Source organism: Octopus sinensis, linkage group LG16 (assembly GCF_006345805.1).
Source record: "Octopus sinensis linkage group LG16, ASM634580v1, whole genome shotgun sequence".
NCBI classification, from domain to species: domain Eukaryota; kingdom Metazoa; phylum Mollusca; class Cephalopoda; order Octopoda; family Octopodidae; genus Octopus; species Octopus sinensis.
In genome coordinates, this window is record NC_043012.1 from 33,944,598 (window position 1) to 33,956,697 (window position 12,100).

Below are 12,100 nucleotides of genomic sequence, written 5' to 3' on the forward strand. Positions count from 1 at the left end.
TAGCAGCTGAATTACCCTCAAATTACACACTTCAAAACAATTGAAAGCCCTAATGTATCTAGGACTACATTAGCCAATGCATCTTGTGCCTCCATGTGGGTTGCTCAGTAAGACAGAAATAGCTGCTAAATTTCCTCTCAGTCACACCTGAACAGAAAACAGCACAGCTCCCATGATTTTCACAAACATTTTTTCACGCTAAGAGTTGCTGAAGCATGGAACCAACTGCCGGCATCAGTTGTTAGTTGTCAGAGCACTGCATCCTTCAAAACTTCCATGCTTTCTGAGATTCGCCAACACTACACCAGATTTTCTCCCCTCCATACACACACAAGCATGTATCTGACTCATACATTGTTCACATCCCAGACATTTGTACATTACTGCATATGCTTTATACGCACTTTTGACAAGTTGTGGTGCACCTGAGCACTGTATACAATAATTTCATTATTATTTATCTTTTTAAAAAATAGATAAGACATTATCCTGGGTACATTGTTGCTGAAATAAAATTAAGATAGAATGGTCATGGCTGGAGATTAATCAAGACCAACAGCAACCAGTGTCATTGAAGAATACCAGCTTGGAATGTTGAGGAATACCAATATGATCCTGCTATAAGACATTGATATATGATAGGTGTGGTTGGCAAGGCAGGAATGGATTATCTGAAACTATCGTTAGCAGAGACTTTCTAATGACTTAATTATATCGAAATAGACAAATACATATGTATCTTTTTATATACCTTTCACTTGTTTCAGTCATTTGACTGTGGCCATGTTGGAGCACCACCTTTTAGTCGAGCAAATCGACCCCAGGACTTATTCTTTGTAAGCCTAGTACTTATTTTATCGGCCTCTAAGTTACGGGGATGTAAACACACCAGCATCGGTTGTCAAGCAATGTTGGGGGGACAAACACAGACACACAAACATGTACACACACATACATATGCATATATATATATACATATATACGACGGGCTTCTTTCAGTTTCTGTCTACCAAATCCACTTACAAGGCTTCGGTCAGCCCGAAGCTATAGTAGAAGACACTTGGTGCCATGCATTGGGACTGAACCCGGAACCATGTGGTTGGTAAGCAAGCTACTTACCACACAGCCACTCCTGCGCCTATGATACATACGTATCTTTTTATATACCTTTTACTTGTTTCAGTCATTAGACTGTGGCCATGCTGGGGCACTGCCTTGAAGAACTTTTTAGTTGAACGAATTAGCTCCAGTATTTATTTTCTTTCATTTTCATTCGCTGTCTTTTTTTGCTGATCCACTAAGTTACAAGGACATAAACATACCAACACCAGTTGTCAAGCAATGATGGGGGACAAACACACACACATACACACACACACACACACATACATAGATAGATAGATAGATATACAATGGGCTCCTTTCAGTCTGTGTCTGCCAAATTCACTCCACTTCTAGGGATCAAGGCTACAGTAGAACACTTTCCCAAAGTGCCACACAGTGGGACCGAACCTGGAACTCTATGGTTGGGAAGCAAACGTCTTTCCACGCAGCCACACCTATATATATACGAGTGAGTGTGTGTATAATATGCACACACAGCACAATGTATGTATGCTTAGCAATTGATTAATCAATCACCATCCCTACCTCCCCACCTCTCCACACCCACCCTCCAATCATTCATCTACCATCTCGATTGATTGATATATTCCTGAATGAAAACTTGCTTTCATTTCACTCAAGACAAGCAATAAAAAGAGCTTTTAGAACGAAAACCATCTCTGTTTGTCATCATCATTATCATCTTCATCAATCAGCATCATCTTCACCCTCCACCACCACCACCACCATCATCAATACTACCATCATCACCACCAACTACCTTTATCACAATCGTCATCATCATCACCACCACCATCACTACCATCATCACGACCCACTACCATCATCACAATCATCACCACCACCACCACCATGGCTACAACAATCATCACCCCCCCCCCATTCTTGTAAACCATTCTGCTACCAGCAACAGCAGCAGCAGCAGTACCATCGTTACCATCCTCATAACAAAAACCACCACCCATCATGAACACCGCAATTACAACCGCGCTATTTTAATTTCTATATCCTATACACAAACTGTAAATAACTCAGAGCAGCAACACACACACATAAATAAAATGGAAAAATAGCTGTGGTGGTGGTTGGGGGTACAAACAACAAGAAATGTAAATAAAATCAGAGCAAATGTATACATATGAATGCGTGTTTATATATATATTATATATATATATATATAATTTATATAATTTTTCTAATATTTTATATAATTTATATATATATATATAATTTATATATATATATATATATATACATATATATATATATGTTATAAATAACATGAAGACAAGTTAAAAAAACAAACAGTGTATTAGATTAATGCTCAGGTAAAATAGAAAGAGAAGTCTGTTTTGAGTGCATTGCTCTTTCTGCAGAGAGAATAGATGAGTGTGTGTGTGATTAAATGTATATGTATGAATAGGCAGCATGTGTTTTATATGAACACTCATGCATATATGTACACACATACATACACACACATACACATTTGTGTGTGTGTGTCAATGCAATATGGCTGATGCATGGAGAATCAGATGAATAAGACTAAAAAGTTTGAATAAAATTTATAAAAACCAATATCAAGACTATGAAATATAAGAATTCACTATTTATAGATTAATGTTTGTGTGTATGTCTTTATATATCTGATCATTATATATATATATATATATATATAATATATATATATATGTTATAAATAACATGAAGACAAGTTAAAAAAACAAACAGTGTATTAGATTAATGCTCAGGTAAAATAGAAAGAGAAGTCTGTTTTGAGTGCATTGCTCTTTCTGCAGAGAGAATAGATGAGTGTGTGTGTGATTAAATGTATATGTATGAATAGGCAGCATGTGTTTTATATGAACACTCATGCATATATGTACACACATACATACACACACATACACATTTGTGTGTGTGTGTCAATGCAATATGGCTGATGCATGGAGAATCAGATGAATAAGACTAAAAAGTTTGAATAAAATTTATAAAAACCAATATCAAGACTATGAAATATAAGAATTCACTATTTATAGATTAATGTTTGTGTGTATGTCTTTATATATCTGATCATTATATATATATATATATATATATATATATATATATATATATCTACACACACACACACACATATCTTCATCATCATCAACGTTTAATGTCCATTTTCCATGCTAGCATGGGTTGGATGGTTCGACCAGGGTCTGGAAAGCCAGGAGGCTGCACCAGGCTACAGTCTGATCTGGCAATGTTTCTACAGCTGGATGCCCTTCCTAACGCCAACCACTCCAAGAGTGTAGTGGGTGCTTTTTACGTGCCACTGGCACGAGGGCCAGATCGGATGGTGCTACATGCCACCAGCACAGGAGCCAATCAAGGCGATACTGGCATCGGCCATGCTCGGATGGTGCTCTGCAAGTGCATATACATGTGTGTGTGTGTGTGTGTGTGTATATGTGTGCATCTGTGTGTGGTTTAAAACATGAAGGAAACCAAACGGTTCAACTAGAGAGTATATAGACTAAAGGACATAAATAGCTACAGGAAGGGGAAATTGGTTATTAAATATATAATGCAAATTATTTATATACCTTGCTTTCTGCATTTTTGTGTGTATATATCATATATGTTCTGTATGTGTGTGTGTGTAAATGTATCTACATCAACAATGAGTATTCAGATAAATTCATGTTAAGAAAAGAAAGTCAGATTTAATAGGAATGGAATCAAACTAGAATCACAATCAAATTTAGTCTTCTTTACCAGAAATTGGCTACAAATATTTTTTATCATTAGTGGCTGTGATGGAGCTATGTGGTGTTGGTGGAGAGGATGGTAGATGAGGCAAAAGGGAAGTGAAAACTGAAGGGGCTGGCAGAAGAGTGAAAGGGGCAAGCGTGGGCAGGAAGCACGTGTGGTTAGTTCGAGCTGAGACGGCAGAGAGGCAAGACGTGTTTAATTCGTGAGAGTGACCGCTGGTTCCGCCGAGGTCAACAGGTAAGGCCTTTTGTATTTCTTTCTCCCGTTTGCTTCTTTTTCTGTTGTCCTTTTCTTCCATCACACTACAGAGGGCATGGGAAAAGGGGACTTGCCACAGGTACTGTTCTTGATCAAATTAATTTCATAATATATGCTGTGCTCCCAGAACTTTGCAATGTGAAAGGGCCCTTTAGTTTGCCCTCAATAAGAACTTACTTTGCATGGGAAAAAGATACATGCAATACATGGGTTTTATTTGTCAATGGAACTTAAATAGGTGATGATGACTGTCTTGGAAAAGATCACCACAAGATGGTTTCCAAACCTTTGTTGGATGGCACAAATTGACAACAGCCAGATAGGTCCCTGTGGCCTACTTCTGACCAACTCATTTAATTCATACGCACAGTTTTGAGGTTCTACAGTTCAGTAAAAATCCATCCAATATGTCATTGAGGCATCTGACACAGCAAGGTTTGCTCTGATAAAGTTAATCTAATTTCATCTAGGACGAGGCATCATCATTAGGCTTTTTCCTCTTTCCCCTCCATGAAGATACTTCAACATTCAACAGCTTGCTGCCCACTTAACACTAGAAGGACCGAGTGTGTCAACGAATGCATTTTGAAATTTTAATTGCACACAATTCTAAAATTATTGGAGATTTTGACATCATGGTGCTTGACTTTTCATAGTTTTATAACATCTGTAAACACTATAAATTATAGGTTGTTTGCACCACTGGTAAAAAAAAAAATAATAAATCGCATACTACGTATAAGGACCACATGCATCAATTGACATATTGGCAACTTTTGAAAATTGCACCTGCTTTTTTTATACATGTGACACCATTTTAGATATTCAGTAATTGCATGGACTTTATAGTTCACAAAACAAAACTGCGGTTTAGTCAGAACAAAAGGAAATTAACAGGAGCAGTAAAACAGGTGAAACTAGTCCATGAAACTGTGGTTTTTGAAAGCCAAAGAGAAGCCGACCGTCACACTTATATATCATACCAATGCAAAAAAATCAAAGTCTATTTTTGTTTTGAGTACTTTACATCAACTCCGCCCACAAGGCTTTGGTTGGCCCAAGACTATAGTAGAAGACACTTGTCTAAGGTACCATGCAGTGGGACTGAACCCAGAACCATGTGGTTGGGAAGCAAGCTTTTTATCACACAACCACGCCTGTGCCTATAATAGTTTTCTACCCCTCTTCACTTTTCCTTTCAAATTGAAAAACATCTTTGCAATTAATTGAGATTCTGGTCCTTCTAGTGTTTATGGCCAATCGGTTTACTTTACTGAAACAACAAATACGAAGCCCGAGTGACAATATGGTTACAGCCTTTTACACGCTGTGCCAGTGTAACCTCTTTACAAAACCATTGTTGAACCATCAGGTGCTGCCATGCAAATACATGGAACCAGAAGTGATAGAGACAAGGAAGGCAAGGAGCCTCTGTTGAAAACCAACTCAACAGAAATGTTGTCAATGTAAGAGAGTATTCCGTGTATGCTAATCAACAGAAATGCTTCTTCTTAGGACTTCTCTCCATAAAGTCCAAGGTTTCAGTTCATTTCAAGATCTTCAAATAGTCAATAGGGAATTGTGTCCCACCTGCTGAGAGAGTAGGGGCAGAAGAGGCTTTATACATGGTTTGAGGGAGAACAGTCATCATCATGATCATCGTTTAATGTCCGTTTTCCATGCTAGCATGGGTTGGACGGTTTGACTGGGGTCTGGGAAGCCAGGAGGCTGCACCAGGCTCTAGTCTGATTTGGCAGATATCAAAGAAAATCAACCCAAACTCCCTGGGAATGATGGGATAGTCAGTTGTTTTTTTACAGAGTATAACAATATAAAGCTGGAATTTTTTTTTTATGTTACTGGTGAAACTGAAAAGATATTCTTGATGAATATTCTGAACGCCTCACTTCCCTGGGCACGGACACCTTGAAACTCCAACATCTGGCAACCAATTTGGCAGACACCCATAAAATTATTAACCATCTTACAAACAACAACTCTGAGCACCTTTTCAAACTCCACCTGTCTAACAACCGTGGACATGTTTACAAAGTCACAAAACAGCACAGCTCGCATGACTTTCGGAAACATCTTTCCACGCTAAGAGTTGCTGAAGCATGGAACAGACTGTCAGCATCAGTTGTTAGTTGTTGGAGCACTGCGTCCTACAAAACTTCCATGCTTCCTGAGATTCGCCAACACTACACCTGATTTTCTCCCCTCCATACACACGCAAGCATGTATCTGACTCTGGCTCTTTAGTACAATTGTCTGGTTTTCATAAGTTCTGAATTAAAATCTTCCACCAAACCTTTGTCCCAATTTATGTTCCTAAAACTAGCTTAATGATAACGATGTTATTTTACTAAATTCTTTGTTATATTTAAAATGATTGGAAGAAACACAGAGCAACTCAAAATAAATATAGTAACGAAAGGGTTAAACAATGTTGGTCGTGCTGAAGTGTCTAGTTTACATATATTTCAGATGAACATCAACCACATTAATCTTGCATGTGTTGCAGAGTTTTCCAAGGTCATTGGGACAACCCATTTATTCCTGATTAAACCACAATAAAAACAAACAAAATATTTTTGTGAAAAGCTGTGTATTTGAAGAGAAATGCCCCTAATGGGGAACTGAATCAATGTCACTGACTCTGGCCTTGTTAAGGAGCTCTCTGTTCTTTCTTAGATTTATTAATGATAAAAATTTATCTTAAGCATATTTCGTTTTTGGATTTGGTTTGCAAGGTTCTTGATATGAGTTCGTGTGTTGAAGCATATTCTGTTGTGTCTGGTGAGAGTCATTTTCTTTTTGTGCCTTATTATGTAACATTATGTAACCGGTAAAATTTCCACTTTTTTCTTATTTTTATTTTCCTAAAATTTTCGTTGCAGAGTCAAAACTATTGAAAAGGTTGCAAGATGTAACGGAAATTTTAGGAAAATAAAAATAAGTTAGTGGAAATTTTACCGGTGAATGTGTTATATTATAAGGCACAAAAAGAAAATGACTCTCCCCAGACACAACAGAATTATCTTAAGCAGTTATCTCCCTTATATTACTCTTTAAACCTGTTTCAGAGTTGTTTCCCTTTGTTAACTTGCTCTCCTATTTTTTTTAGTGGGAAACATTTTAACTTTTTTTGTTTTTTATACAAGCAGCCACCTCCTTTATTACCTTTTGGTTGTATATTTGTGTGGGAGTGATAGCGATAGAGAGAGAGAGAGAGAGAGAGAGAGAAAATGTTTCCTTCATTTAGATTTCCTCCACCCGAGAGGAAACATGTCGGAAGTAAAAAAAGATTTTTTGCTGTAAATATTATGAAAATGCAAAGAGTAAGATGGGAAATGTTGTACATGTTTATATGTAAGGAAATATGTTTGGTTCATAGACACACACACCAATACACACACACACTGACTTGTACATAGAACTGTATGGAGTGTGTGTTGGTTACAGTATATTAATACTCGACAGTTATAATAATAATAATAATAATAATAATGAAATGATTGTATACAGTGCTCAGGTGCACCACAACTTGTCAAAAGTGCATATAAAGTATATGCAGTAATGTACAAATGTCTATGCTTGCGTGTGTATGGAGGGGGGAAAATCAGGTGTAGTGTTGGCGAATCTCAGGAAGCATGGAAGTTTTGAAGGATGCAGTGCTCCGACAACTAACAACTGATGCTGGCAGTCTGTTCCATGCTTTGTTATCATCGTTGCCGTCAACATTTAACATCTATTCTCCATGCAAGCCATCCATGTTGGATGACTTGACAGGAAATGGCAAGGCAAAGGGGCCACACCAGGTTCCATAGTCTGTTTTGGCTTGGTTTCTACAGCTTGCAGCCCTTCTTAATGTCAGTCATTTACAGAGTGCACTGGGTGCTTTTTTGATGGCACCAACACCTACACCAATATGTTTTATGTGGTACCTAGGTTTAAGGATCCGGAGCAGTTTTGATGGCAGGAATGGGAAAGGCATAAGAAGTCAGTGTTGTGGATGATGAATGATTTTGAGTATAGGAGGACACACAAAGAGGAGGATAAGGTTAACAGACAACCCCACATGTGGAACGACAGGATTAATAATGGTACACATGTGGGAGAGGACAGAGTTAAGTAAAATTAATCCCAATACATGATTGGTACTTTGTTTCATCAAACCTGGAAAGAAAAGAGCAAATTTAACCCTGGAGATTCATCATCATCTAATGTCTGTTTCCCATGCTGGCATGGGTTGGACAATTTGACAGGAGCTGACCAGCTGAAGGCCTGTTCTGTTTCCCTGTCTGTTTAGCATACTCTCTGTGGGTCCCAATATTTGTAGGTCCCTGTGAGTCCCAACGTCTGTCGAGTGTGATGATATATTACTAAAATCCCACAAAAAGCTATTTTATTTGTTTCTTCAAATCAATTCTGCCACAAAACCAACCTTCAGTAGTGTATATATCATCATCATCGTTTAACGTCCGCTTTCCATGCCAGCATGGGTTGGATGATTTGACTGAGGGCTGGCGAACCAGATGACTGCACCAGGCTCCATTCTGATCTGGCAGAGTTTCTACAGCTTGATGCCCTTCCTAATGCCAACCACTCTGAGGGTGTAGTGGGTGCTTTTATGTGCCACCAGCACGAGGGCTAGTCAGGCAGTACTAGCAATGGCCATGCTCAGATGGTGTTTTTTATGTGCCACCTGCACAGGAGCCAATCCAGCGGAAGTGGCAACGGCCTCGCTCAAATATTTTTTCATGTGCCGGTAAGGCGATGCTGGTAACGATCACACTCGAATGGTGCTTTTTACATGGCACTGGCAATGACCTCACTCAAATGTTTTTTCATGTGCCGGTAAGGCGATGCTGGTAACGATCACACTCGAATGGTGCTTTTTACATGGCACTGGCAATGACCTCACTCAAATGTTTTTTTCACGTGCCACCAGCACAAGTGCTAGTAAGGTGACATAGGTAGTACTAGTAAGGTCACACACACACACACACACATATATATATATACCCATAAATGAAAGGTTTAGTCCACTTTGAACTTTTAAACCCAAACCAAATGATAACAAAGGAAATCTACTATGAGCAGCTTGAGTGGCTTAAGTCAGCGCTAGAAGAAAAACGTCCATCTTTGGTTTTAAGACAAAAGGTGTTCTTCCATCAGGATATGGCTCAGCCACACACGCCAACGATGACATTCCAAGGGCTGGAGCAGTTTAAATGGGAAACAATGCCCCACCCACCATATTTGCTAGACATTGCCCCTTCTGATTATCATCTATTCCGCAGTCTTCAAAATTATTTGGATGGAAAAAATATGAATTCTGTAGACGAGAACAGAACAGTACTGGAGGAGTATTTATCATCACAAACGAGTGAATTTTGGAAGAGGGGCCTTGCAAGTCTACCAGATAGAGCATTGTATAAGATGAAGGAGAGTATATTTTAGATTGAAAAAGAACTTTATCTTAATTTTGAATAATAAAAGTATTATAAAAAACCAATTATTTCTGGGATGTCCCAATATATATATATATATATATAAATATAAATATAAATGCCAATATGTTTTATAGTGTCTCCTTTTTTCATGCTTCATTTATGTAAATTATATTTCTTGTAAATTTTCAGAACCAGCCCAAGGATGGTAATAAGCACAAGCATGTATGTATGCACACACACACACACACACACACACACACACACCTATAAATACACATTTTCATACAAACAAATATATAACATACCTCTACAGTTTCAGTCAACCAAATTCTGCTGAAAAGGAGTTGGTCAACCAGAGACTGCATTGGAAGATACCCTCCCAAGATGATGTGCAGCAAGATTGAACCTGGAACACAAGGTTGTGAAGCAAAATTCTTAAGCACACACCTACATTTGCACCAGTGTATATATGTATAAGTTCAGCAAAATTTAGATTCAGATGAATATGGTACTTAAGTTAAAGGCATCAGAATTTTATATGGTATTATCCATATAAATCAAATGGGGTGATTATAATCAAAATAAGCAACAAGGATATCCAAGGTAGAGTAGTACAATTGTTTCATGCTACTTCATTTTATTAAGCACTGTAAGTATTACGTCAGTTTTAAAATGTCGAACAATCTTCAGCCACACACACACACACACACAACACACACATATATATATATATATATATATATATATATATATATCGGGTATTTGGGCTAAATTTGATGGTTTGCATGAATGGAAAAGAAAACACAACATCCTATCAAAAATTGTCAGCTCGATTATAGCTGGGAGATAACAATTTATCCAAAGTTGCTGCTCTCACTTTCCAGCACAGCCTCAGGCAGGTTCCAGAACCTGGCACATGTGTTTCTCACTGTGTCCTTAGGAAGATCTTTGAACCCCTTGATCTTAACTATTAGCTTGGCCTTGTTGTTTCAGGCATTGCAGTTGATGCCTTTCTCAACTGGACCCCACACATAGTAATTGCGAGGCCAGAATTACAAGGAATTAGGAGGCCATAAGTTGGGGCTGGTGAACTCATAGAAATTCTCCAACAATCACTTCTGACTCTTTCCTGAGGTGTGGCAAGGAACCAATTCTTGCTGCTACACATTTGGCCTTCAAGCAGCAACCACTTCCTGCCTAGGTTTCACTTCAGTCTCCAACAGCTTCAGATAATCATCTGAATTGAGCCGAAGGTTTGTTCAAAGATGTTGGCTGGCATGATGTCACCCTCACTGGACCCAAAGACTATCATCACGGTTTGAGGGAATTTTATTTCCATGATACGTGGGACAACACATGGATTGTAAGCAAACCACCTGTTGTTCTCAGTGTTGTACATCTGGTCCTTCTTTTCATCTGAGAGTGTGGGGATAAGGTGAACGGAATTAAATGGTCAGTGACGTCAATGGCTGAGAGGCCCTACCGGAAGAGTGAGTGACGATGTGGGCTTCTTTGGCATCAGGCAGTGGGAGTGGATAGATGTGTGTAGATATGCAAGCTAGGAAGGGTTGAGCACATCTCAGATTTGACCCAGCCAAATAGTCGACACTGAGAGGTAGATGAAATATATTACAATTTCATATGTCCTAATTTTGCATGTCACACTGTCATATACCATAACCATGTGTGAAGGTGGCGAGCTGGCAGAAACGTTAACACGCCGGGCGAAATGCATAGCTGTATTTCGTCTGCTGTTATGTTGAGTTCAAATTCCACCGAGGTCGACTTTGCCTTTCATCCTTTCGGGGTCGATAAATTAAGTACCAGTTACGCACTGGGATCGATGTAATCGACTTAATCCGTTTGTCTGTCCTTGTTTGTCCCCTGTGTTTAGCCCCTTCTGGGTAGTAAAGAAATATATACCATAACCATGTGTATCCCAGATGTATATGACCTAAATCTTGTATTTTACTATTTTTTATTTTACAGTTTTCTAAGTTACAATCTGGTATGTCACAATTTTTACTATTCATGATATTCAACTTGTGAAAATTTGTAAATTTCTCTACAAAGAAAACCCATTAGTCTAAGACATTTTCAATTTCAATGATTCCTGATTTGTGATAATGTTCAAAATGTTTTCCATGTCCCAGCCTATGATCTTAAGTCAAAAGACATTTTATATTTGGTGTGATTTAGTCATTTCCTAATTAGTATAAATTGTAATTGCTCTGATGTTTTTATTAATTGATTTGGTTGTATGCCACCCTGGTTCTGTTGTATTTGATAAGTTTTAAACTCATTCAATGTGAAGATTTTCAAAAACACTTAAAAAACAAAAATTTTTAGAAAATATTTCCAAACTCTTTTCTTTTTTTCAGAGAATTTTGAAGTTATCATCATTTTAAAAATATATCTTATTTGCTCACCATTTCTAAAGTTCATATTACCAGACATGTTAGAATTATTCGAACTCATAAAAAAAATGGTGTCCT

The 12,100-nt window shown here is 38.0% G+C and overlaps 1 protein-coding gene across 1 annotated transcript in view; it reads left to right on the forward strand.

The window, feature by feature from the left end:
* Positions 1-826: 826 nt before the first annotated feature.
* LOC115220298 (histone-lysine N-methyltransferase SMYD3-like) overlaps positions 827-12,100 on the forward strand; it is a 34,304-nt gene continuing 23,030 nt past the window's right edge. Inside the window, exon 1 of the mRNA XM_036509979.1 lies at positions 827-836. The gene's annotated coding sequence lies outside the window, so the exon portion shown is untranslated. The remainder of the gene's footprint in view (positions 837-12,100) is intronic.